Source organism: Oncorhynchus nerka, linkage group LG25, assembly GCF_034236695.1.
Source record: "Oncorhynchus nerka isolate Pitt River linkage group LG25, Oner_Uvic_2.0, whole genome shotgun sequence".
In the NCBI taxonomy this organism is placed as follows: Eukaryota; Metazoa; Chordata; class Actinopteri; order Salmoniformes; family Salmonidae; genus Oncorhynchus; species Oncorhynchus nerka.
Genome location: NC_088420.1, coordinates 22897643 through 22921600, shown reverse-complemented (window position 1 = coordinate 22921600; position 23958 = coordinate 22897643). Strand labels below are relative to the sequence as shown.

The 23958-nt window shown below is 46.0% G+C and overlaps 1 pseudogene; it reads left to right on the top strand.

Moving 5' to 3' along the window:
• Positions 1–364: 364 nt before the first annotated feature.
• LOC115109776 (mitochondrial import inner membrane translocase subunit TIM44-like) lies at positions 365–4358 on the top strand (annotated as a pseudogene).
• Positions 4359–23958: the final 19600 nt, after the last annotated feature.

Here is a 23958-nt window from a genome sequence, read left to right as displayed (position 1 = left end):
TCTCCCCCTGCACAGTTGTGAGATATAATATCAATGAAGTTTTATCTTGTATTTTTATTTTTTATTTATTTTTTATTTTTTAAAGTAAACACCACAAACTCATGTCGGGAAAAGAAAAAGGCAAAACTAATCTACGCCCGTTCTGATAAAAACCTTAGGGCATCTAGCCTCGGGGGATGCCTTGCTCGACCACACCCTCCTTCCTTGCTCCTGGCCTGCCCAGCCTCTTCCACCAATCCAATTGTTTCTTATGGACAGAAAAGAGCAGAAGCTCTGAGCTGTCCGATCAGGTCCATTTTCTACTGAGTGGCACACACACGTCAGAACGTCATCATCGGAAAAGGTCACATGCAATGCATGCAAGATGTCGGCTTCCTTGTGTTTCTATTACCAGGTAAGTTCTCATTAAACATATTTTCCAAGTTGTCTTTTAATCTTCAATAATTAAGGTTACCCATTATTGAAAATAGCAATGAAACATATATATACTCCAAGTATATACTGCTCCACTGCAAAATGCCGAACCAGACTACCCCGCTAATTTAGCAGCAAGACTTGTTGGTGTTTGGGGCTTGATTCATAACAGTAGAACATGTGCACCAAGCAAAAGTTTATTGCTGTCATTAAAATAATACACACATTTTGAATTTGCATTATTTACACTTGCGTACGTATTTCAATAGCATAGACAAATTACATGGATATCGTTTACGTTTTGTGCAACAATTGAGTATGACCAGACTATCTGAAGTGATTTTTTTTGTAACTCTCTGAAATTTTTGAAAATCATACAGTATCTAGTAGGAGTAAACTGTCAATTTCATAAGCAAGATAGGCTTTGTTGTCTTTAACAGTTTTTGCTATCAAAATCTCATGAGTTGGCAATATCACTTGTTTTAGGTATGTATTGTATGCCTAACAAAGCATCTTGGCCAATCATAATGTGGCTAGAACAAAATGTTTCGTAATGTTTTGAGTTTTTCTTATTGTGCATTTCATCCTCCAGCAATGTGTTAAAAGTTTTCTAGTGTCCAGTCCTTCATATTGCTCCTACACAACAGACCTCATGTATACAGGATATGTGGGTCCCTCACAAGTTCCTCACAGGTAACTGAATGTTCCGCTTGTGATAATCATGCTAATCATTAATTGTATACAATTTGAATTGTACCTTCCTTTCTGTTTTACAGTTCACTAAGTTCTTAGTTTTAACATTCAAAGTGCTTAGACAGCAGTGTATCAAATCAGTTTCTGCTTTAGCCAACCAGACCTTGCCCTGCAATGTAGTGTGTGTGGTTGAATGCAGAATTTGTCAGATAACCAAAATTATTTTATTCTTATGCAGAAATGTGTTTCTCTCTCTAACTAATACAATGACCATATCTTGCTCTAGGTGCGGTATGCATCAGACAGGGGAGGTGGCCGAAAAAGCTTCTTTGGGGGGTTCTTGGATAACCTCAAGCAGGAGCTCAGCAAGAACAAGGAGATGAAGGAGAACATCAAGAAGTTTCGTGAGGAGGCCAAAAAGCTGGAAGAATCGGAAGCTCTGAATCAAGCTTGGCGGAAATATGTGAATACCAAAAAATTGAACAGCTTCATTCCTTTATATTTAGGTCAAAATCTGTGGCCCGGCAAATGATATTGAAGCGTGTGTCACACGTTGTCACATTGGACAAAGGATGTTGTTTGGCAGGTTGGATTGGACAATTATTTGTTTTTTGTCTTCTCACTTTTCACACTATGCCATTTCACTTTCTTCCTCAGAAAACCATAGTCTGAAACTGTGAAGTCGTCCGAAGTTCTGAAGTTAGGGACCTTCTCAGAGACTGTGAAAGAGGTACTGTACATGGATTGTCTGCTGTAGTCACTGTCATCATCTTTGATCACTGAACCTGAGTATGGTAAATGTAGCGCTGCATGTTAATTAAATGTCAACATGGACATTAATAACATAAGTAGGCCTTTGTCATGTCAACAGAAAGGGTGTGAGGGTCAGACATAAGAAGTTAATGTTCCTGTGTGTCTGTTTTTTAGGGTCTGGAAGAGGTCAGTCGTACAGATATAGAGAAGAAGATCAAGGATCGCATGGAGGAAGCAGAGTCTGTGTCCAAGAGTGGAGGGAAACTGGGAAAGACTGGTGCCTTCAGAGCAATATCACAGGTGAGACCTAAATAGTCAGGGACAAGGTACAAAAAGGACCAATCCAGCACTTCAAATACCGGGTTTGGTCAGTTTCACTGCGTAATAGCAGCCACTTGCTCTGTTTTTATATTGTCACTGCATGAACCAAGTAAGTCTAATGATCAGGAGGGAATGTGCAGAATCAACCCACTGATTAGGTAGCGCATCATAACAGCCATGCATTTCCTCTTAAGCCTGCTGTATGTGCTCACACAGGGTATGGAGAGTGTGAAGAAGGAGATTGATGATCTTAATCAGAGTGGGCCCTACGGGCCCCCAAGAGACTACGGAAGAGGAGCGACTTTTCATCCAAGGCTGAAGAAAATGAGAACAAGGTCTTCGAAGGCTAATGAGTACGAGCTGCCAGTCTGCCACTCTTATTCAGCAGCATACCACTGCTGTCTAGTGTCTTAAGTTTTCATTGATGTCACTAAGTATCACCCTTCTGAATCATAATTTAGGATGATATGTTATGATGAATACAGAGCTATTCCTTTCAAATATACACTCATCGGCCAGTTTATTAGGTACACCACCTGTTCACGAAAATGTACAGTGACGCAAACTAGTCACCTTTCGGTGAAATGAGCTGTTTTCAATCCAAAAAACGTGTTTTGTGTATATCCGATGGGGAAAAAAGTTTGGCGGTAGGGGTTGGATCACTACTGGCTGTAAGTGAACGAGTGATGCGCGTTTGTAGCAATACTGGCTGTATCCAAGGCTCAGCCAATCGTTTACGTAACAACAGAATTCAGCACAGCACGTGACTGAAGAAAGAAGAGGCAACCAACTTCATAGTTACAGCATCAGCTCGCACTCTGGGAAGGCAGCTTGCCAGTTACAGCGCGTCCCCTGAACGATAACGAAGTGGCAACGGTAGGTGAGAAGACTGACCACGGAGACAGGGGTGAGTGCAAAAAAACAAACATTTTTTGTCCCTCACCAGTTTACATCCCTGAATGTATCGCTCCTACAAACAGTGAGTAACATGGCCGTGGCTTGCTATATAAAGCAGGCAGACGGGCATCGAGGCATTCAGTTACTGTTCGATTGAACTTTAGAATGGGTAAAACTAGTGACGTGACGTAAGCGACTCAGGGTGTGGAATAATTGTCAGTATCTCAGAAACATCTGGGCTTTTCACGCACAACAGTGTCTAGAGTTTCCAGAGAACGATGTGACAATGGGGCCACAAACAGACAAATAACAGTGCAGCACCACAGTGGTGTGCAGAACAGCATCTCAAATTATTGTCACGGATGGGCTGTTGCCTCAGACGACCACACCGGGTTCTACTTCTGTCAGCTAAAAACAAGAAGCGGCTCCAGTGGGCACGTCATCACCAACACTGGACAATGAGCAGTGGACAAATATTGCGTGGTCCGAAAAAATCCTGGTTCCTGTTGCGTCATGCTGATGGCAGAGTCAGGATTTGGCATAAGCAGCATAAATCCATGGACACATCCTGCCTGGTGTCATGACGTTGTCCTGGGGGTTAGGTTTATGACAGTCATAAATACCTCTTCCCCCCTTTTCCCTCTCTCTACCCTACTGAGGTTACATTTGCAAAACCCTTGGTTATAAAACCTTTCAAACACGCCCTCCTCTCCCTTCCAATATAAGCCCTTGACGACAATAGAACTTCCTGTTCCGGGGATGTAGGACGACGGTCCTATGTCAGAATGGTTCAGATAATAACTACAGAACGAAGCCAACATCAGCGTGAGCTTTGGTTGCGAATGGTATGAACTTTGAACTTTTATTCACTACAGAAGTGATACCTCCTAGCCGCGAGTTAGCAACCGCAGCTGCAAACGCAGGTTAGGAAGGAACAGACAGAGTATCCCGTCTACCACACAACGACGTTACTACAACGTATACAATTGACCACGAGAGACATTCTTCAAAGGACTCGGTTGGGCAACACGGGCTTCCATCTACCACCAACCTACCGAAGCGCAGCTCAGAGTAAATATTTATTGCATTTTCCTTTTCCAAATGGGCAGTAATTTAGAATGCATAAGATACTGTATTTACGATAGCCCAGCTTCTTCCCTTTGTTCCTCAGTCTTCCCGCTCTTTCACTCAACCCAGCCCCTTTTCCTTTGTGTAACAAGCTGTCATATCTGTTCCGCCCGCCAGGGACCTTTTAATTTATGACGCAATTTGTAATCAAGTTATGCTTTAATTATGTGTAATTCTTTGTAATTAGTTAGGTATTTAGTAAATAAATAATTAAACCCAATGTTGTATTGCTGATTCAAATTGTTAGCCAGGGTTCGTGCAGATAACTAAGAATTTACAACTTTCAGATGAGACTGAATTAAGGTGACGATTGATATTGACTGCTATTGATGTAAAATATTACTAGGTCTTTAAGAGTTTATTCGGAAGATAACAGCTCTATAAATATTATTTTGTGGTGCCCTACTCTCTAGTTAATTACATTTACATGATTAGCTCAATCAGGTGATATTAACTACGGATAAATTATTTTATAGAATAGCGTGTCATATCACTTAATCCGGCATAGCCAAAGACACGACACTGGTGTCAATAGTACAAGCTGGTGGCGGTGGTGTACTGTCGTCCAATCTCTAGCAGCTGCGTGATGCCAGCGCGTCATCATGGACCAACATGGAAAGTTTCCGACTTGTAGAATCCATGCCCAGAAGCATTTGGGCTGTTCTGGAGGCGAAGGGGGGTCCGACCAGGTCCTAGATGGAGATGTAAACTGGCTGGTGAGTTTTATTCAAAACCATTTTTATGAATGTCTGCTGCTGTAATCTGTTTGTCCAGTAGATGAGGCTAAGTTCAAGTGTAAAACTACCCATCAGTGGCTTAGTGCTGTTACTCAGGCTCTGTGGGAACCATGCCCATATGCAGTGGCTTGTTGCTCTGAGGTGCAGGTGTGTTTGTAAACTTGACCACGTGTAATTTACTTTTGACTATACCTTGAAGATTCATTTGTGTTAATTGCCAAATTCGAACTATTGTTATGGTTGCCAGTCAGAAATGTCCCGGCCTCCAAAATCACAGTCTTTAAGGGATCTAAACCTAGCCCTGGAGTTGTTTGTGGGGTGAGCAGCAAGGTATATATGAGGAAACCCTCTGCTAGATGATTGACTGCTGTATCAGTCTGGTGAACACTGTCCTGCTCCTATTAACCTTGTTAATCTTGGAGCTAATGGCCCCATTACTAACGAGCAGCAGGTAATGGGAGGCCAGGGACTACCAAGGGATAAGGTACGAGAGGCTGGGGACTAGCTGCCTTAAACTGTGTTTCTATCTTAGGTTTACACCAGTCATCCTTAATAGGTGGACAGTGGAATGGGAACAATACGGACTTGTGCAGGCCAGTCAAGTTCTTCCATACCGATCTCGGCAAATGTATTTCTGTATGGACCTCGCTTTGTGCACGGGAGCATTGTCATGCTGAAACATGAAAGGGCCCAAACTGTTGCCACAAAGTTGGAAGAACAGAGTCATCTTGAATGTCAATGTATGTACTTTGAAGAATCTCATTTTAAAATATATTTAACACATTTTTGGTTACTACATGATTTCATAGTTTTGATGTCTTCCCTAATCTATATTACAAAGTCAAAATAAGGAAACCTACTCATTCAAGGGTTTGTGTTCAACCTATTGACTGGTACTGTGTATATATAGTTGTCATGACGTCCCCCCATAAATGCCTTTCTCCCTTTTCTCTCCACTCTACAGAATGGACTCTTGGAAAGCCCTGTGTTACCACAGATAAAGTACGGTAACATCAAAAGGTTGGGGAATGGAACAATATTTCCCTTTCTCAACCAGTTGAAAGTGTCCGTTGGTACTTAAAGAATATGATGTCAGATCAGTTGTTGTCTGGGACATTATATCTAGGATGACAAATTGTATCTTGTAAAGTCTACTACACATTCTAGTTATCAGATTCACATGGAATTGTTGTGCAATTTAAATGTTTAAATATGAAACTATTTGTGAAAAGATTGTGATTTTTATCTTCAAAAATTAGAGCATTGCTCAAACTTCTGCTCACTCAGTGGCCATGTCCAAGTGAACAGACATTAGTCTCTCCCCCAGTACAAAAGCCTGGTGACGGAAGTCCACCGTAGTTCCAGAAATGTTAGGACTGCTGTTTAAAATGGTGAATTTCAAGGTGGAGGTGACGATCACCACGCTGGAATGGTGAGTTTCGACAAGACCAGCCAGAATACAGCGCAAGCTGATTATGGCAACTTGTTATGAACTTTGAAGTATTATTTACTAGAGAAGAGGTGATAACTCGACGTCTAGGATGTATCAGCTGCAGCTGTAAACGTATGTAGGAAAGGACAGACAGTTTCTTAAGAACAGAGGGAACTTCAATGTATCCACTCTACAACACTATGACCAGAAAGATTCTTCAGAGGACAATGGCGATCTCTGCTGTGTGTGTGACATTTATTTAGTAAATAAGTCATTAAGGCAATTTGTGTATTGCTGATTCAACTTGTTAGCTAGGGTTCGTGCAGATAACCAAGTACTTTACTACAACCAGAATGAGACTGATCGATGTGACAATGAATAACTGACTGCTATTGACAAAACATATTCAGATCTTTAAGAGTGGATTTGGGAGATAGCCGGTCTATATAAACCCAATTAGTCTGTGGTGCCCCAGGTTATTATTTGTTTAATTGTTGCATGATTTAATTCAAACACGTAATCAATTAAACATTAGGTAATCGATTTTGATAAAATAACATGTCATATAATTGAATTATAGTCAGAGACCCAAACTAGTGGAGCTCATGTTAGCTAGGTAGATGAGTTAGGCTAAACAACTAGGGTGGGAGTTTGTTACTACGGCGATAAATTACAATATCCAATATTGTAATTATTGTACAATATTTGCCACCTAGGAAATTTGTGTGATTGGATGTCTCAAATATATTGATACAAATTATAAACGTAGCATGCAACAATTTCAAAGATTTTACTGAGTTACAGTTCATATGAGAATCAGTCAATTGTAATACATTCACTAAACCCTAATCTATGGACTGGGAATACTATGGACTGAGAATACTATGGACTGGGCATACTATGGACTGGGAATACTATGGACTGGGCATACTATGGACTGGGCATACTATGGACTGGGAATACTATGCACTGGGCATACTATGGACTGGGCATACTATGGACTGGGCATACTATGGACTGGGCATACTATGGACTGGGCATACTATGCACTGGGCATACTATGGACTGGGCATACTATGGACTGGGCATACTATGGACTGGGAATACTATGGACTGGGAATACTATGGACTGGGAATACTATGGACTGGGAATACTATGCACTGGGCATACTATGGACTGGGCATACTATGGACTGGGCATACTATGGACTGGGAATACTATGGACTGGGAATACTATGCACTGGGCATACTATGGACTGGGCATACTATGGACTGGGCATACTATGGACTGGGAATACTATGGACTGGGCATACTATGGACTGGGCATACTATGGACTGGGCATACTATGGACTGGGCATACTATGGACTGGGAATACAGATATGCATTTGGTTGGTCACCTTAAAAGAAATGGGCCTCAGGATCTTGTCACAGTAGTTTTGTGCATTCAAATTGCCATCGATAATTCTTATTTTATTTATCCTTTTTTTAACTAGACAAGTCCGTTAAGAACAACTTCTTATTTACAATTGATGGCCTAGGAACAGTGGGTTAACTGCCTTGTTCAGGGGCAGAACGACAGCTCGGGGATTTGATCTTGCAACCTTTTGGTTACTAGCCCAACGGTCTAACCACTAGGCTACCTGCCGCCCCTATAAAATACAATTGTGTTCATTGTCCGTAGCTTATGCCTGTCCATACCATAACTCCATCGCCACCATGGGGCACTCTGTTCACAACGTTGACATCAGCAACCCGCTCGCCCACACGACGACATACACCTGGTCTGCGGTTTTGAGGCTGTTTTGGATGTACTGCCTAATTCCCTAAAATTACGTTAGAGAAATTTTCTGTCAACAGCTCTGGGGGACATTCCAATTGCATGCTCCCTCAACTTGAGACATTTGTGGCATTGTGTTGTGACAACTGCACATTTTAGTGGCATTTTGTTGTCCCTAGCACAAGGTGCACCTGTGTCATGATCAGGCTGTTTAATCAGCTTCTTGATATGACACCTGTCAGGTGGATGGATTATCTTGTCCACGGAGAAATGCGAGAGATCTGGGGTCTTTTATTTCAGCTCATGGACATGGAAGCACCACTTGTTGCGATTTTATATTTTTGTTTAGTGTAGTATTTAGTGTAGTATTTGAGTACCCCTGGTTTACACTGTAGCCTTATACATGGAACCAACAATTGAGTATTACCAAAGAAACAGCGCTGACAAAATGTTTCTGACTGGTGAAAAGGAGCTATGAATGATATACAGTAATCACATTGTGAAAAGTCAATAGAAATGCTGTGGTATTGACTTCCTTTCCTTTTGTAGCATCAGTTACAACCCAGCCATCACACAGCAGAGCTACGGTCCCCATGTTTGATCCATATGATCCAACTCCATGTCCTGGCTTTGGGGAAATGCCACCCCCACCCTGTAACGATTTCTTCCCTGTTTTCAGGGGCGTAACATTTTTGGGTGATGTTAATGTGTGATGTGTGTGCTCTGTGTGATGTTAATGCACTGGGACTAAATGACTCACTCTGCCCTCTCTTCCCAGGGTTCTTTGAGATGAAGTATGATGAAAGCAAGGATGTCCTCATCAGAGCGTCTCGTGCCGTCACAGATAAAATGACCGATGTCCTAGGTAACCTATTGACTTCTCCATACCACCCACCTCAAATCAAATCAAATTTATTTATATAGCCCTTTCGTACATCAGCTGATATCTCAAAGTGCTGTACAGAAACCCAGCCTAAAACCCTAAACAGCAAGCAATGCAGGTGTAGAAGCACATCAACCTTTGGTAGGTGGGCTCTGTCTTTGTTCTTGTCTAACTTTGTGTGTGTGTGTCTGGTCAGGTGGGCTCTTCTCCAAGACAGAGATGTCAGAGGTGCTGACAGAGATTCTGAAGGTAGACCCGTTGTTTGACAAGGATGTCTTCCTCAAGCAGTGTGAATTTGACATCATACCCAACGTACTGGGGGTGAAGAGAGATATTTCCTCTGACATTGGTGTGGTACAAATCGTGATGAAGGTATACAGGAAGAACACAGGTTGTTCTTTTCGAGCTGAAGACACTTGGGAATGAACCCTTCCATGTATGTCTCTTCAGTTAGAGACAACAGATACATTTTTCGTTCCGCAACCTTCAACATTAGTTGAAACAGAAATCAGGTGAATATCTTTCTTCACGGTCCAGATACATTTTATGGCTATTTTTGTCCATCTGCAGTGTCTCATGAGGTGTGGATATCACCGTACCTACTTGCCTTACCTGTCTCTCGCTGTGTGTGTCTGTCTCTCTCTGTGTGTCTGTCTCTCTGTGTGTGTCTGTCTCTCTCTCTGTGTGTGTCTGTCTCTCTCTCTGTGTGTGTCTGTCTCTCTCTCTGTGTGTGTCTGTCTCTCTCTCTGTGTGTGTCTGTCTCTCTCTCTGTGTCTGTTTCTCTCGCTGTGTGTGTCTGTTTCTCTCGCTGTGTGTGTCTGTCTCTCTCTCTGTGTCTGTTTCTCTCGCTGTGTGTGTCTGTTTCTCTCTCTGTGTGTGTCTGTCTCTCTCTCTCTGTGTGTCTGTCTCTCTCTCTCTCTCTGTGTGTCTGTCTCTCTCTCTCTCTGTGTGTCTGTCTCTCTCTCTCTCTGTGTGTCTGTCTCTCTCTCTGTGTGTGTCTGTCTCTCTCTCTGTGTGTGTCTGTCTCTCTCTCTGTGTGTGTCTGTCTCTCTCTCTCTGTGTGTCTGTCTCTCTCTCTCTGTGTGTCTGTCTCTATGTGTGTGTGTCACTATCTCTCTCTCTGTCTCTTTCTCTCTCTCTCTGTGTCTCTCTCTCTCTGTGTGTGTCTCTCTGTCTGTCTCTCTCTCTCTCTGTGTGTCTCTCTGTCTGTCTCTCTCTCTCTCTGTGTGTCTCTCTGTCTCTCTCTCTCTGTCTGTCTGTCTGTCTCTCTCTCTCTCTCTCTGTGTGTCTGTCTGTCTGTCTCTCGCTCTCTCTCTGTGTGTATGTCTGTCTGTCTGTGTGTGTGTGTCTCTCTCTGCGTGTGTGTGTCTCTCTCTGCGTGTGTGTGTCTCTCTCTGCGTGTGTCTGTCTCTCTCTGCGTGTGTCTCTCTCTCGCTGTGTGTGTCTGTGTCTCTCTCGCTGTGTGTGTCTGTGTCTCTCTCTCTATGTGTGTGTCTGTCTCGCTCTCTCTCTATGTGTGTGTCTGTCTGTCTGTCTGTCTGTAACACTAAAGGCGACTTCATCGAAGGAGACCCTGTGAGTAGAATACACCCTGAATTGGTCCACCCACACAGACAGCATCGTGAAGAAGGCGCAGCAGCGCCTCTTCAACCTCAGGAGGCTGAAGAAATTCGGCTTGTCACCAAAAGCACTCACAAACTTCTACAGATGCACAATCGAGAGCATCCTGTCGGGCTGTATCACCGCCTGGTACGGCAACTGTTCCGCCCACAACCGTAAGGCTCTCCAGAGGGTAGTGAGGTCTGCACAACGCATCACCAGGGGCAAACTACCTGCCCTCCAGGACACCTACACCACCCGATGTCACAGGAAGGCCATAAAGATCAAGGACAACAACCACCCGAGCCACTGCCTGTTCACCCCGCTATCATCCAGAAGGCGAGGTCAGTCCAGGTGCATCAAAACAGGGACCGAGAGACTGAAAAACAGTTTCTATCTCAAGGCCATCAGACTGTTAAACAGCCATCACTAACATTGAGTGGCTGCTGCCAACACACTGACTCAACTCCAGCCACTTTAATAATGGGAATTGATGGAAATTGATGTAAAATATATCACTAGCCACTTTAAACAATGCTACTTAATATAATGTTTACATACCCTACATTATTCATCGTATATGTATATACTGTACTCTATATCATCTACTGCAGCTTTATCTAATACATGTATCACTAGCCACTTTAAACTATGCCACTTTGTTTACATACCCTACATTACTCATCTCATATGTATATACTGTACTCGATACCATCTACTGCATCTTGCCTATGCCGCTCTGTACCATCACTCATTCATATATCTTTATGTACATATTCTTTATCCCTTTACACTTGTGTGTATAAAGTAGTAGTTTTGGAATTGTTAGGTTAGATTACTCGTTGGTTATTACTGCATTGTCGGAACAAGAAGCACAAGCATTTTGCTACACTCGCATTAACGCTACACATGCGCTACACTCGCATCTGCTAACCATGTGTATGTGACCAATACATTTGATTTGATTTGCCCCTCCATCTCTACTCTGGAAATAAGGATTGCATTGTAAAAGTTGTAAAACAGGGATATTTTTGTCTCTTAGCTTGTCTAATCAGACAAGGCAATGTTTCAGACCCCGGGTGCATTTCAATAGTTTTAAGTGGCTTCCTCGCCTTTCACTGGAGCCCTGTTGACTGTCATCCAGGGCCCGTTAGAACCTTCGTAGGAGCATCGTTACATTTCTGAGCTGTTTCCCAAAACCACGCTGCACTTGAATACGTTCATAATCTAAAACCTGCCTCAGACCACTCATAGAACGGCGAAGTGCGTTGTTCAATGCTTTTCTTTCCCTCCTGCGTCCCTTTATACACACAAGTTCTCCGCTAAACATAGAAACACATGGTTCATCTGTCTCTCTGTGACCTCCGATAACTTCAGAACAAAGTTACAATGTCTTTGCAATTGATACAAACAAGTGATGTATAGAAATATGTTTCAAATGAAAACTGAGACGACTGCATTTCAATATCAACAGTAGGCTTTCAATAATATTGAAATGCATTTTAATGTTCAAGCTATTTTTCTATTTTCCTACTTGTAGAATGTCTGTATTTTGTCTCTATACACTGAGTATACCAAACATTAGGAACATCTTCGTAATGATGGATGGGCAGCCGCACGAAGCTGGCAGTCCCTCAGTCTGGTGCAGGGCACTGCCAGGGGATTTATGGACTCTGGGCTGTTATGTCCTGTATTGTTGATGACCAACTTTTGTTGCCCTTTGTCTCTGGTCTGAGAGAGAGAACAGGCTAGCCAGGGTGATACAGTATACACTTTGTCTCTGGTCTGAGAGAACAGGCTAGCCAGGGTGATACAGTGTACACTTTGTCTCTGGTCTGAGAGAGAGAACAGGCTAGCCAGGGTGATACAGTGTACACTTTGTCTCTGGTCTGAGAGAACAGGCTAGCCAGGGTGATACAGTGTACACTTTGTCTCTGGTCTGAGAGAGAGAACAGGCTAGCACTTTGTCTCTGGTCTGAGAGAACAGGCTAGCCAGGGTGATACAGTGTACACTTTGTCTCTGGTCTGAGAGAACAGGCTAGCCAGGGTGATACAGTGTACACTTTGTCTCTGGTCTGAGAGAACAGGCTAGCCAGGGTGATACAGTGTACACTTTGTCTCTGGTCTGAGAGAACAGGCTAGCCAGGGTGATACAGTTTGTCTCTGGTCTGACAGGCTTTGTCTCTTTGTCTCTGTCTGAGAGAACAGGCTAGCCAGGGTGATACAGTATACACTTTGTCTCTGGTCTGAGAGAGAACAGGCTAGCCAGGGTGATACAGTGTACACTTTGTCTCTGGTCTGAGAGAACAGGCTAGCCAGGGTGATACAGTGTACACTTTGTCTCTGGTCTGAGAGAACAGGCTAGCCAGGGTGATACAGTCTCTGGTCTGACAGTGTACACTTTGTCTCTGGTCTGAGAGAGAACAGGTCTCAGTGGTCTGAGAGAACAGGCTAGCCAGGGTGATACAGTGTACACTTTGTCTCTGGTCTGAGAGAACAGGCTAGCCAGGGTGATACAGTGTACACTTTGTCTCTGGTCTGATAGCCAGGGTGATACAGTGTACACTTTGTCTCTGGTCTGAGAGAACAGGCTAGCCAGGGTGATACAGTGTACACTTTGTCTCTGGTCTGAGAGAACAGGCTAGCCAGGGTGATACAGTGTACACTTTGTCTCTGGTCTGAGAGAACAGGCTAGCCAGGGTGATACAGTATACACTTTGTCTCTGGTCTGAGAGAACAGGCTAGCCAGGGTGATACAGTGTACACTTTGTCTCTGGTCTGAGAGAACAGGCTAGCCAGGGTGATACAGTGTACACTTTGTCTCTGGTCTGAGAGAACAGGCTAGCCAGGGTGATACAGTGTACACTTTGTCTCTGGTCTGAGAGAACAGGCTAGAACAGGTCTCTGGTCTGAGAGAACAGGCTAGTGATGATACAGTGTACACTTTGTCTCTGGTCTGAGAGAACAGGCTAGCCAGGGTGATACAGTGTACACTTTGTCTCTGGTCTGAGAGAGAACAGGCTAGCCAGGGTGATACAGTGTACACTTTGTCTCTGGTCTGAGAGAACAGGCTAGCCAGGGTGATACAGTGTACACTTTGTCTCTGGTCTGAGAGAACAGGCTAGCCAGGGTGATACAGTATACACTTTGTCTCTGGTCTGAGAGAACAGGCTAGCCAGGGTGATACAGTGTACACTTTGTCTCTGGTCTGAGAGAACAGGCTAGCCAGGGTGATACAGTATACACTTTGTCTCTGGTCTGAGAGAACAGGCTAGCCAGGGTGATACAGTGTACACTTTGTCTCTGGTCTGAGAGAACAGGCTAGCCAGGGTGATACAGTGTACACTTTGTCTCTGGTCTGAGAGAACAGGCTAGCCAGGGTGATACAGTGTACACTTTGTCTCTGGTCTGAGAGAGAGAACAGGCTAGCCAGGGTGATACAGTATACACTTTGTCTCTGGTCTGAGAGAACAGGCTAGCCAGGGTGATACAGTGTACACTTTGTCTCTGGTCTGAGAGAACAGGCTAGCCAGGGTGATACAGTGTACACTTTGTCTCTGGTCTGAGAGAGAACAGGCTAGCCAGGGTGATACAGTGTACACTTTGTCTCTGGTCTGAGAGAGAGAGAACAGGCTAGCCAGGGTGATATAGTGTACACTTTGTCTCTGGTCTCAGAGAACAGGCTAGCCAGGGTGATACAGTGTACACTTTGTCTCTGGTCTGAGAGAGAGAACAGGCTAGCCAGGGTGATACAGTATACACTTTGTCTCTGTGTACACTTTGTCTCTGGTCTGAGAGAGAGAACAGGCTAGCCAGGGTGATACAGTGTACACTTTGTCTCTGGTCTGAGAGAGAACAGGCTAGCCAGGGTGATACAGTGTACACTTTGTCTCTGGTCTGAGAGAACAGGCTAGCCAGGGTGATACAGTGTACACTTTGTCTCTGGTCTGAGAGAACAGGCTAGCCAGGGTGATACAGTGTACAGTGTACTTTGTCTCTGGTCTGAGAGAACAGGCTAGCCAGGGTGATACAGTGTACACTTTGTCTCTGGTCTGAGAGAGACAGGCTAGCCAGGGTGATACAGTGTACACTTTGTCTCTGGTCTGAGAGAACAGGCTAGCCAGGGTGATACAGGTCTCTGGTCTGAGAGAACAGGCTGAGGGTACAGTGTACACTTTGTCTCTGGTCTGAGAGAACAGGCTAGCCAGGGTGATACAGTGTACACTTTGTCTCTGGTCTGAGAGAACAGGCTAGCCAGGGTGATACAGTGTACACTTTGTCTCTGGTCTGAGAGAACAGGCTAGCCAGGGTGATACAGTATACACTTTGTCTCTGGTCTGAGAGAACAGGCTAGCCAGGGTGATACAGTGTACACTTTGTCTCTGGTCTGAGAGAACAGGCTAGCCAGGGTGATACAGTGTACACTTTGTCTCTGGTCTGAGAGAACAGGCTAGCCAGGGTGATACAGTGTACACTTTGTCTCTGGTCTGAGAGAGAGAACAGGCTAGCCAGGGTGATACAGTGTACACTTTGTCTCTGGTCTGAGAGAGAGAACAGGCTAGCCAGGGTGATACAGTGTACACTTTGTCTCTGGTCTGAGAGAAGGCTAGCCAGGGTGATACAGGCTAGCCAGGTCTGTGATACAGTGATACACTTTGTCTCTGGTCTGAGAGAGACAGGCTAGCCAGGGTGATACAGTGTACACTTTGTCTCTGGTCTGAGAGAACAGGCTAGCCAGGGTGATACAGTCTCTGGTACACTTTGTCTCTGGTCTGAGAGAGAGAACAGGCTAGCCAGGGTGATACAGTATACACTTTGTCTCTGGTCTGAGAGAACAGGCTAGCCAGGGTGATACAGTGTACACTTTGTCTCTGGTCTGAGAGAGAACAGGCTAGCCAGGGTGATACAGTGTACACTTTGTCTCTGGTCTGAGAGAACAGGCTAGCCAGGGTGATACAGTGTACACTTTGTCTCTGGTCTGAGAGAACAGGCTAGCCAGGTGATACAGTGTACACTTTGTCTCTGGTCTGAGAGAACAGGCTAGCCAGGGTGATACAGTGTACACTTTGTCTCTGGTCTGAGAGAACAGGCTAGCCAGGGTGATACAGTGTACACTTTGTCTCTGGTCTGAGAGAGAACAGGCTAGCCAGGGTGATACAGTGTACACTTTGTCTCTGGTCTGAGAGAGAACAGGCTAGCCAGGGTGATTCAGTGTACACTTTGTCTCTGGTCTGAGAGAACAGGCTAGCCAGGGTGATACAGTATACACTTTGTCTCTGGTCTGAGAGAACAGGCTAGCCAGGGTGATACAGTGTACACTTTGTCTCTGGTCTGAGAGAACAGGCTAGCCAGGGTGATACAGTATACACTTTGTCTCTGGTCTGAGAGAACAGGCTAGCCAGGGTGATACAGTAGTCTCTGGTCTGAGGAACAGGCTGATACAGTGTACACTTTGTCTCTGGTCTGAGAGAACAGGCTAGCCAGGGTGATACAGTGTACACTTTGTACAGGCTTTGTCTCTGGTCTGAGAGAACAGGCTAGCCAGGGTGATACAGTGTACACTTTGTCTCTGGTCTGAGAGAACAGGCTAGCCAGGGTGATACAGTGTACACTTTGTCTCTGGTCTGAGAGAACAGGCTAGCCAGGGTGATACAGTGTACACTTTGTCTCTGGTCTGAGAGAGAGAACAGGCTAGCCAGGGTGATACAGTGTACACTTTGTCTCTGGTCTGAGAGAAGCCAACAGGCTAGCCAGGGTGATACAGTGTACACTTTGTCTCTGGTCTGAGAGAACAGGCTAGCCAGGGTGATACAGTGTACACTTTGTCTCTGGTCTGAGAGAGAACAGGCTAGCCAGGGTGATTCAGTGTACACTTTGTCTCTGGTCTGAGAGAACAGGCTAGCCAGGGTGATACAGTATACACTTTGTCTCTGGTCTGAGAGAACAGGCTAGCCAGGGTGATACAGTGTACACTTTGTCTCTGGTCTGAGAGAACAGGCTAGCCAGGGTGATACAGTGTACACTTTGTCTCTGGTCTGAGAGAGAGAACAGGCTAGCCAGGGTGATACAGTGTACACTTTGTCTCTGGTCTGAGAGAACAGGCTAGCCAGGGTGAACAGGTCTAGCAGGCAGGGTGATACAGTATACACTTTGTCTCTGGTCTGAGAGAACAGGCTAGCCAGGGTGATACAGTGTACACTTTGTCTCTGGTCTGAGAGAACAGGCTAGCCAGGGTGATACAGTGTACACTTTGTCTCTGGTCTGAGAGAGAACAGGCTAGCCAGGGTGATTCAGTGTACACTTTGTCTCTGGTCTGAGAGAACAGGCTAGCCAGGGTGATACAGTATACACTTTGTCTCTGGTCTGAGAGAGAGAACAGGCTAGCCAGGGTGATACAGTGTACACTTTGTCTCTGGTCTGAGAGAACAGGCTAGCCAGGGTGATACAGTGTACACTTTGTCTCTGGTCTGAGAGAACAGGCTAGCCAGGGTGATACAGTGTACACTTTGTCTCTGGTCTGAGAGAACAGGCTTGATACAGTCTCTCTGGTCTGAGAGAACAGGCTAGCCAGGGTGATACAGTGTACACTTTGTCTCTGGTCTGAGAGAACAGGCTAGCCAGGGTGATACAGTATACACTTTGTCTCTGGTCTGAGAGAACAGGCTAGCCAGGGTGATACAGTATACACTTTGTCTCTGGTCTGAGAGAACAGGCTAGCCAGGGTGATACAGTGTACACTTTGTCTCTGGTCTGAGAGAACAGGCTAGCCAGGGTGATACAGTGTACACTTTGTCTCTGGTCTGATAGCAGGGTGATACAGTGTACACTTTGTCTCTGGTCTGAGAGAACAGGCTAGCCAGGGTGATACAGTGTACACTTTGTCTCTGGTCTGAGAGAGAACAGGCTAGCCAGGGTGATACAGTATACACTTTGTCTCTGGTCTGAGAGAACAGGCTAGCCAGGGTGATACAGTGTACACTTTGTCTCTGGTCTGAGAGAACAGGCTAGCCAGGGTGATACAGTGTACACTTTGTCTCTGGTCTGAGAGAGAGAGAACAGGCTAGCCAGGGTGATACAGTGTACACTTTGTCTCTGGTCTGAGAGAGAGAACAGGCTAGCCAGGGTGATACAGTATACACTTTGTCTCTGGTCTGAGAGAACAGGCTAGCCAGGGTGATACAGTATACACTTTGTCTCTGGTCTGAGAGAGAGAACAGGCTAGCCAGGGTGATACAGTGTACACTTTGTCTCTGGTCTGAGAGAGAGAGAACAGGCTAGCCAGGGTGATACAGTATACACTTTGTCTCTGGTCTGGTCAGGCTAGCCAGGGTGAGACACTTTGTCTCTGGTCTGAGAGAACAGGCTAGCCAGGGTGATACAGTGTACACTTTGTCTCTGGTCTGAGAGAACAGGCTAGCCAGGGTGATACAGTGTACACTTTGTCTCTGGTCTGAGAGAGAGAGAACAGGCTAGCCAGGGTGATACAGTGTACACTTTGTCTCTGGTCTGAGAGAGAACAGGCTAGCCAGGGTGATACAGTGTACACTTTGTCTCTGGTCTGAGAGAGAGAACAGGCTAGCCAGGGTGATACAGTGTACACTTTGTCTCTGGTCTGAGAGAACAGGCTAGCCAGGGTGATACAGTGTACACTTTGTCTCTGGTCTGAGAGAACAGGCTAGCCAGGGTGATACAGTGTACACTTTGTCTCTGGTCTGAGAGAACAGGCTAGCCAGGGTGATACAGTATACACTTTGTCTCTGGTCTGAGAGAACAGGCTAGCCAGGGTGATACAGTGTACACTTTGTCTCTGGTCTGATAGCCAGGGTGATACAGTGTACACTTTGTCTCTGGTCTGAGAGAGAGAACAGGCTAGCCAGGGTGATACAGTGTACACTTTGTCTCTGGTCTGAGAGAGAGAACAGGCTAGCCAGGGTGATACAGTGTACACTTTGTCTCTGGTCTGAGAGAACAGGCTAGCCAGGGTGATACAGTGTACACTTTGTCTCTGGTCTGAGAGAGAGAACAGGCTAGCCAGGATACAGTATACAGTATACACTTTGTCTCTGGTCTGAGAGAACAGGCTAGCCAGGGTGATACAGTGTACACTTTGTCTCTGGTCTGAGAGAACAGGCTAGCCAGGGTGATACAGTGTACACTTTGTCTCTGGTCTGAGAGAACAGGCTAGCCAGGGTGATACAGTGTACACTTTGTCTCTGGTCTGAGAGAGAACAGGCTAGCCAGGGTGATACAGTATACACTTTGTCTCTGGTCTGAGAGAACAGGCTAGAATACAGGCTTTGTCCTGGTCTGAGGGTGATGATACAGTATACACTTTGTCTCTGGTCTGAGAGAACAGGCTAGCCAGGGTGATACAGTGTACACTTTGTCTCTGGTCTGAGAGAACAGGCTAGCCAGGGTGATACAGTGTACACTTTGTCTCTGGTCTGAGAGAGACAGGCTAGCCAGGGTGATACAGTGTACACTTTGTCTCTGGTCTGAGAGAGAGAGAACAGGCTAGCCAGGGTGATACAGTGTACACTTTGTCTCTGGTCTGAGAGAACAGGCTAGCCAGGGTGATACAGTGTACACTTTGTCTCTGGTCTGAGAGAACAGGCTAGCCAGGGTGATACAGTATACACTTTGTCTCTGGTCTGAGAGAACAGGCTAGCCAGGGTGATACAGTGTACACTTTGTCTCTGGTCTGAGAGAACAGGCTAGCCAGGGTGATACAGTGTACACTTTGTCTCTGGTCTGAGAGAACAGAGCCAGGGTGATACAGTGTACACTTTGTCTCTGGTCTGAGAGAAGAACAGGCTAGCCAGGGTGATACAGTATACACTTTGTCTCTGGTCTGAGAGAGAACAGGCTAGCCAGGGTGATACAGTGTACACTTTGTCTCTGGTGATACAGGGTGATACAGTTGTCTCTGGTCTGAGAGAACAGGCTAGCCAGGGTGATACAGTGTACACTTTGTCTCTGGTCTGAGAGAACAGGCTAGCCAGGGTGATACAGTGTACACTTTGTCTCTGGTCTGAGAGAACAGGCTAGCCAGGGTGATACAGTGTACACTTTGTCTCTGGTCTGAGAGAGAGAACAGGCTAGCCAGGGTGATACAGTGTACACTTTGTCTCTGGTCTGAGAGAGAACAGGCTAGCCAGGGTGATACAGTTTTTGTCTCTGGTCTGAGAGAACAGGCTAGCCAGGGTGATACAGTGTACACTTTGTCTCTGGTCTGAGAGAACAGGCTAGCCAGGGTGATACAGTGTACACTTTGTCTCTGGTCTGAGAGAACAGGCTAGCCAGGGTGATACAGTGTACACTTTGTCTCTGGTCTGAGAGAACAGGCTAGCCAGGGTGATACAGTGTACACTTTGTCTCTGGTCTGAGAGAACAGGCTAGCAGTCTCTGGTCTGAGAGAACAGGCTAGCCAGGGTGATACAGTGTACACTTTGTCTCTGGTCTGAGAGAGAGAGAACAGGCTAGCCAGGGTGATACAGTGTACACTTTGTCTCTGGTCTGAGAGAGAGAACAGGCTAGCCAGGGTGATACAGTGTACACTTTGTCTCTGGTCTGAGAGAACAGGCTAGCCAGGGTGATACAGTATACACTTTGTCTCTGGTCTGAGAGAGAGAACAGGCTAGCCAGGGTGATACAGTATACACTTTGTCTCTGGTCTGAGAGAACAGGCTAGCCAGGGTGATACAGTGTACACTTTGTCTCTGGTCTGCCAGGGTGATACAGAACAGGGTCTGAGAGAACAGGCTAGCCAGGGTGATACAGTGTACACTTTGTCTCTGGTCTGAGAGAAACAGGCTAGCCAGGGTGATACAGGCTCTGGTCTGAGAGAGAACAGGCTAGCCAGGGTGATACAGTATACACTTTGTCTCTGGTCTGAGAGAAGAACAGGCTAGCCAGGGTGATACAGTGTACACTTTGTCTCTGGTCTGAGAGAACAGGCTAGCCAGGGTGATACAGTGTCTCTGGTCTGAGAGAACAGGCTAGCCACACAGTGTACACTTTGTCTCTGGTCTGAGAGAACAGGCTAGCCAGGGTGATACAGTGTACACTTTGTCTCTGGTCTGAGAGAAGAACAGGCTAGCCAGGGTGATACAGTGTACACTTTGTCTCTGGTCTGAGAGAACAGTGAACAGGCTAGCAGGGTGATACAGTGTACACTTTGTCTCTGGTCTGAGAGAACAGGCTAGCCAGGGTGATACAGTGTACACTTTGTCTCTGGTCTGAGAGAACAGGCTAGCCAGGGTGATACAGTGTACACTTTGTCTCTGGTCTGAGAGAACAGGCTAGCCAGGGTGATACAGTGTACACTTTGTCTCTGGTCTGAGAGAGAACAGGCTAGCCAGGGTGATACAGTGTACACTTTGTCTCTGGTCTGAGAGAGAGAACAGGCTAGCCAGGGTGATACAGTATACACTTTGTCTCTGGTCTGAGAGAACAGGCTAGCCAGGGTGATACAGTGTACACTTTGTCTCTGGTCTGAGAGAACAGGCTAGCCAGGGTGATACAGTGTACACTTTGTCTCTGGTCTGAGAGAACAGGCTGAGACATACACTTTGTCTCTGGTCTGAGAGAACAGGCTAGCAGGGTGATACAGTGTACACTTTGTCTCTGGTCTGAGAGAAGCCAGGGTGATACAGGCTTTGCCAGGAACAGGCTGATATACAGTGTACACTTTGTCTCTGGTCTGAGAGAACAGGCTAGCCAGGGTGATACAGTGTACACTTTGTCTCTGGTCTGGTCTGATACAGTGTACACTTTGTCTCTGGTCTGAGAGAACAGGCTAGCCAGGGTGATACAGTGTACACTTTGTCTCTGGTCTGAGAGAACAGGCTAGCCAGGGTGATACAGTGTACACTTTGTCTCTGGTCTGAGAGAGAACAGGCTAGCCAGGGTGATACAGTATACACTTTGTCTCTGGTCTGAGAGAACAGGCTAGCCAGGGTGATACAGTGTACACTTTGTCTCTGGTCTGAGAGAACAGGCTAGCCAGGGTGATACAGTATACACTTTGTCTCTGGTCTGAGAGAACAGGCTAGCCAGGGTGATACAGTGTACACTTTGTCTCTGGTCTGAGAGAGAGAACAGGCTAGCCAGGGTGATACAGTGTACACTTTGTCTCTGGTCTGAGAGAACAGGCTAGCCAGGGTGATACAGTGTACACTTTGTCTCTGGTCTGAGAGAACAGGCTAGCCAGGGTGATACAGTGGTCTACACTTTGTCTCTGGTCTGAGAGAACAGGCTAGCCAGGGTGATACAGTATACACTTTGTCTCTGGTCTGAGAGAACAGGCTAGCCAGGGTGATACAGTGTACACTTTGTCTCTGGTCTGAGAGAACAGGCTAGCCAGGGTGATACAGTGTACACTTTGTCTCTGGTCTGAGAGAACAGGCTAGCCAGGGTGATACAGTGTACACTTTGTCTCTGGTCTGAGAGAACAGGCTAGCCAGGGTGATACAGTATACACTTTGTCTCTGGTCTGAGAGAGAACAGGCTAGAGGGTGATACAGTGTACACTTTGTCTCTGGTCTGAGAGAACAGGCTAGCCAGGGTGATACAGTGTACACTTTGTCTCTGGTCTGAGAGAGAACAGGCTAGCCAGGGTGATACAGTATACACTTTGTCTCTGGTCTGAGAGAACAGGCTAGCCAGGGTGATACAGTCTCTGGTCTGACACTTTGTCTCTGGTCTGAGAGAACAGGCTAGCCAGGGTGATACAGTGTACACTTTGTCTCTGGTCTGAGAGAGACAGGCTAGCCAGGGTGATACAGTGTACACTTTGTCTCTGGTCTGAGAGAACAGGCTAGCCAGGGTGATTTGTCTCTGGTCTGAGACAGTAGCCAGGGTGATACAGTGTACACTTTGTCTCTGGTCTGAGAGAGAGAACAGGCTAGCCAGGGTGATACAGTGTACACTTTGTCTCTGGTCTGAGAGAGAGAACAGGCTAGCCAGGGTGATACAGTGTACACTTTGTCTCTGGTCTGAGAGAACAGGCTAGCCAGGGTGATACAGTGTACACTTTGTCTCTGGTCTGAGAGAACAGGCACTTTGTCTCTGGTCTGAGAGGGCTGATGATACAGTGTACACTTTGTCTCTGGTCTGAGAGAACAGGCTAGCCAGGGTGATACAGTGTACACTTTGTCTCTGGTCTGAGAGAACAGGCTAGCCAGGGTGATACAGTGTACACTTTGTCTCTGGTCTGAGAGAGAGAGAACAGGCTAGCCAGGGTGATACAGTGTACACTTTGTCTCTGGTCTGAGAGAACAGGCTAGCCAGGGTGATACAGTGTACACTTTGTCTCTGGTCTGAGAGAACAGGCTAGCCAGGGTGATACAGTGTACACTTTGTCTCTGGTCTGAGAGAGAGAACAGGCTAGCCAGGGTGATACAGTATACACTTTGTCTCTGGTCTGAGAGAACAGGCTAGCCAGGGTGATACAGTGTACACTTTGTCTCTGGTCTGAGAGAACAGGCTAGCCAGGGTGATACAGTGTACACTTTGTCTCTGGTCTGAGAGAGGCTAGCCAGGGTGATACAGGCTAGCAGGCAGGGTGATACAGTGTACACTTTGTCTCTGGTCTGAGAGAACAGGCTAGCCAGGGTGATACAGTGTACACTTTGTCTCTGGTCTGAGAGAACAGGCTAGCCAGGGTGATACAGTGTACACTTTGTCTCTGGTCTGAGAGAACAGGCTAGCCAGGGTGATACAGTGTACACTTTGTCTCTGGTCTGAGAGAGACAGGCTAGCCAGGGTGATACAGTATACACTTTGTCTCTGGTCTGAGAGAAGAACAGGCTAGCCAGGGTGATACAGTGTACACTTTGTCTCTGGTCTGAGAGAGAACAGGCTAGCCAGGGTGATTCAGTGTACACTTTGTCTCTGGTCTGAGAGAACAGGCTAGCCAGGGTGATACAGTATACACTTTGTCTCTGGTCTGAGAGAACAGGCTAGCCAGGGTGATACAGTGTACACTTTGTCTCTGGTCTGAGAGAACAGGCTAGCCAGGGTGATACAGTGTACAGGAGAAACAGGCTAGCCAGGGTGATACAGTGTACACTTTGTCTCTGGTCTGAGAGAGAGAACAGGCTAGCCAGGGTGATACAGTATACACTTTGTCTCTGGTCTGAGAGAGAGAACAGGCTAGCCAGGGTGATACAGTGTACACTTTGTCTCTGGTCTGAGAGAACAGGCTAGCCAGGGTGATTCAGTGTACACAGGTCTGAGCAGGCTAGGGGTGATACAGTGTACACTTTGTCTCTGGTCTGAGAGAACAGGCTAGCCAGGGTGATACAGTGTACACTTTGT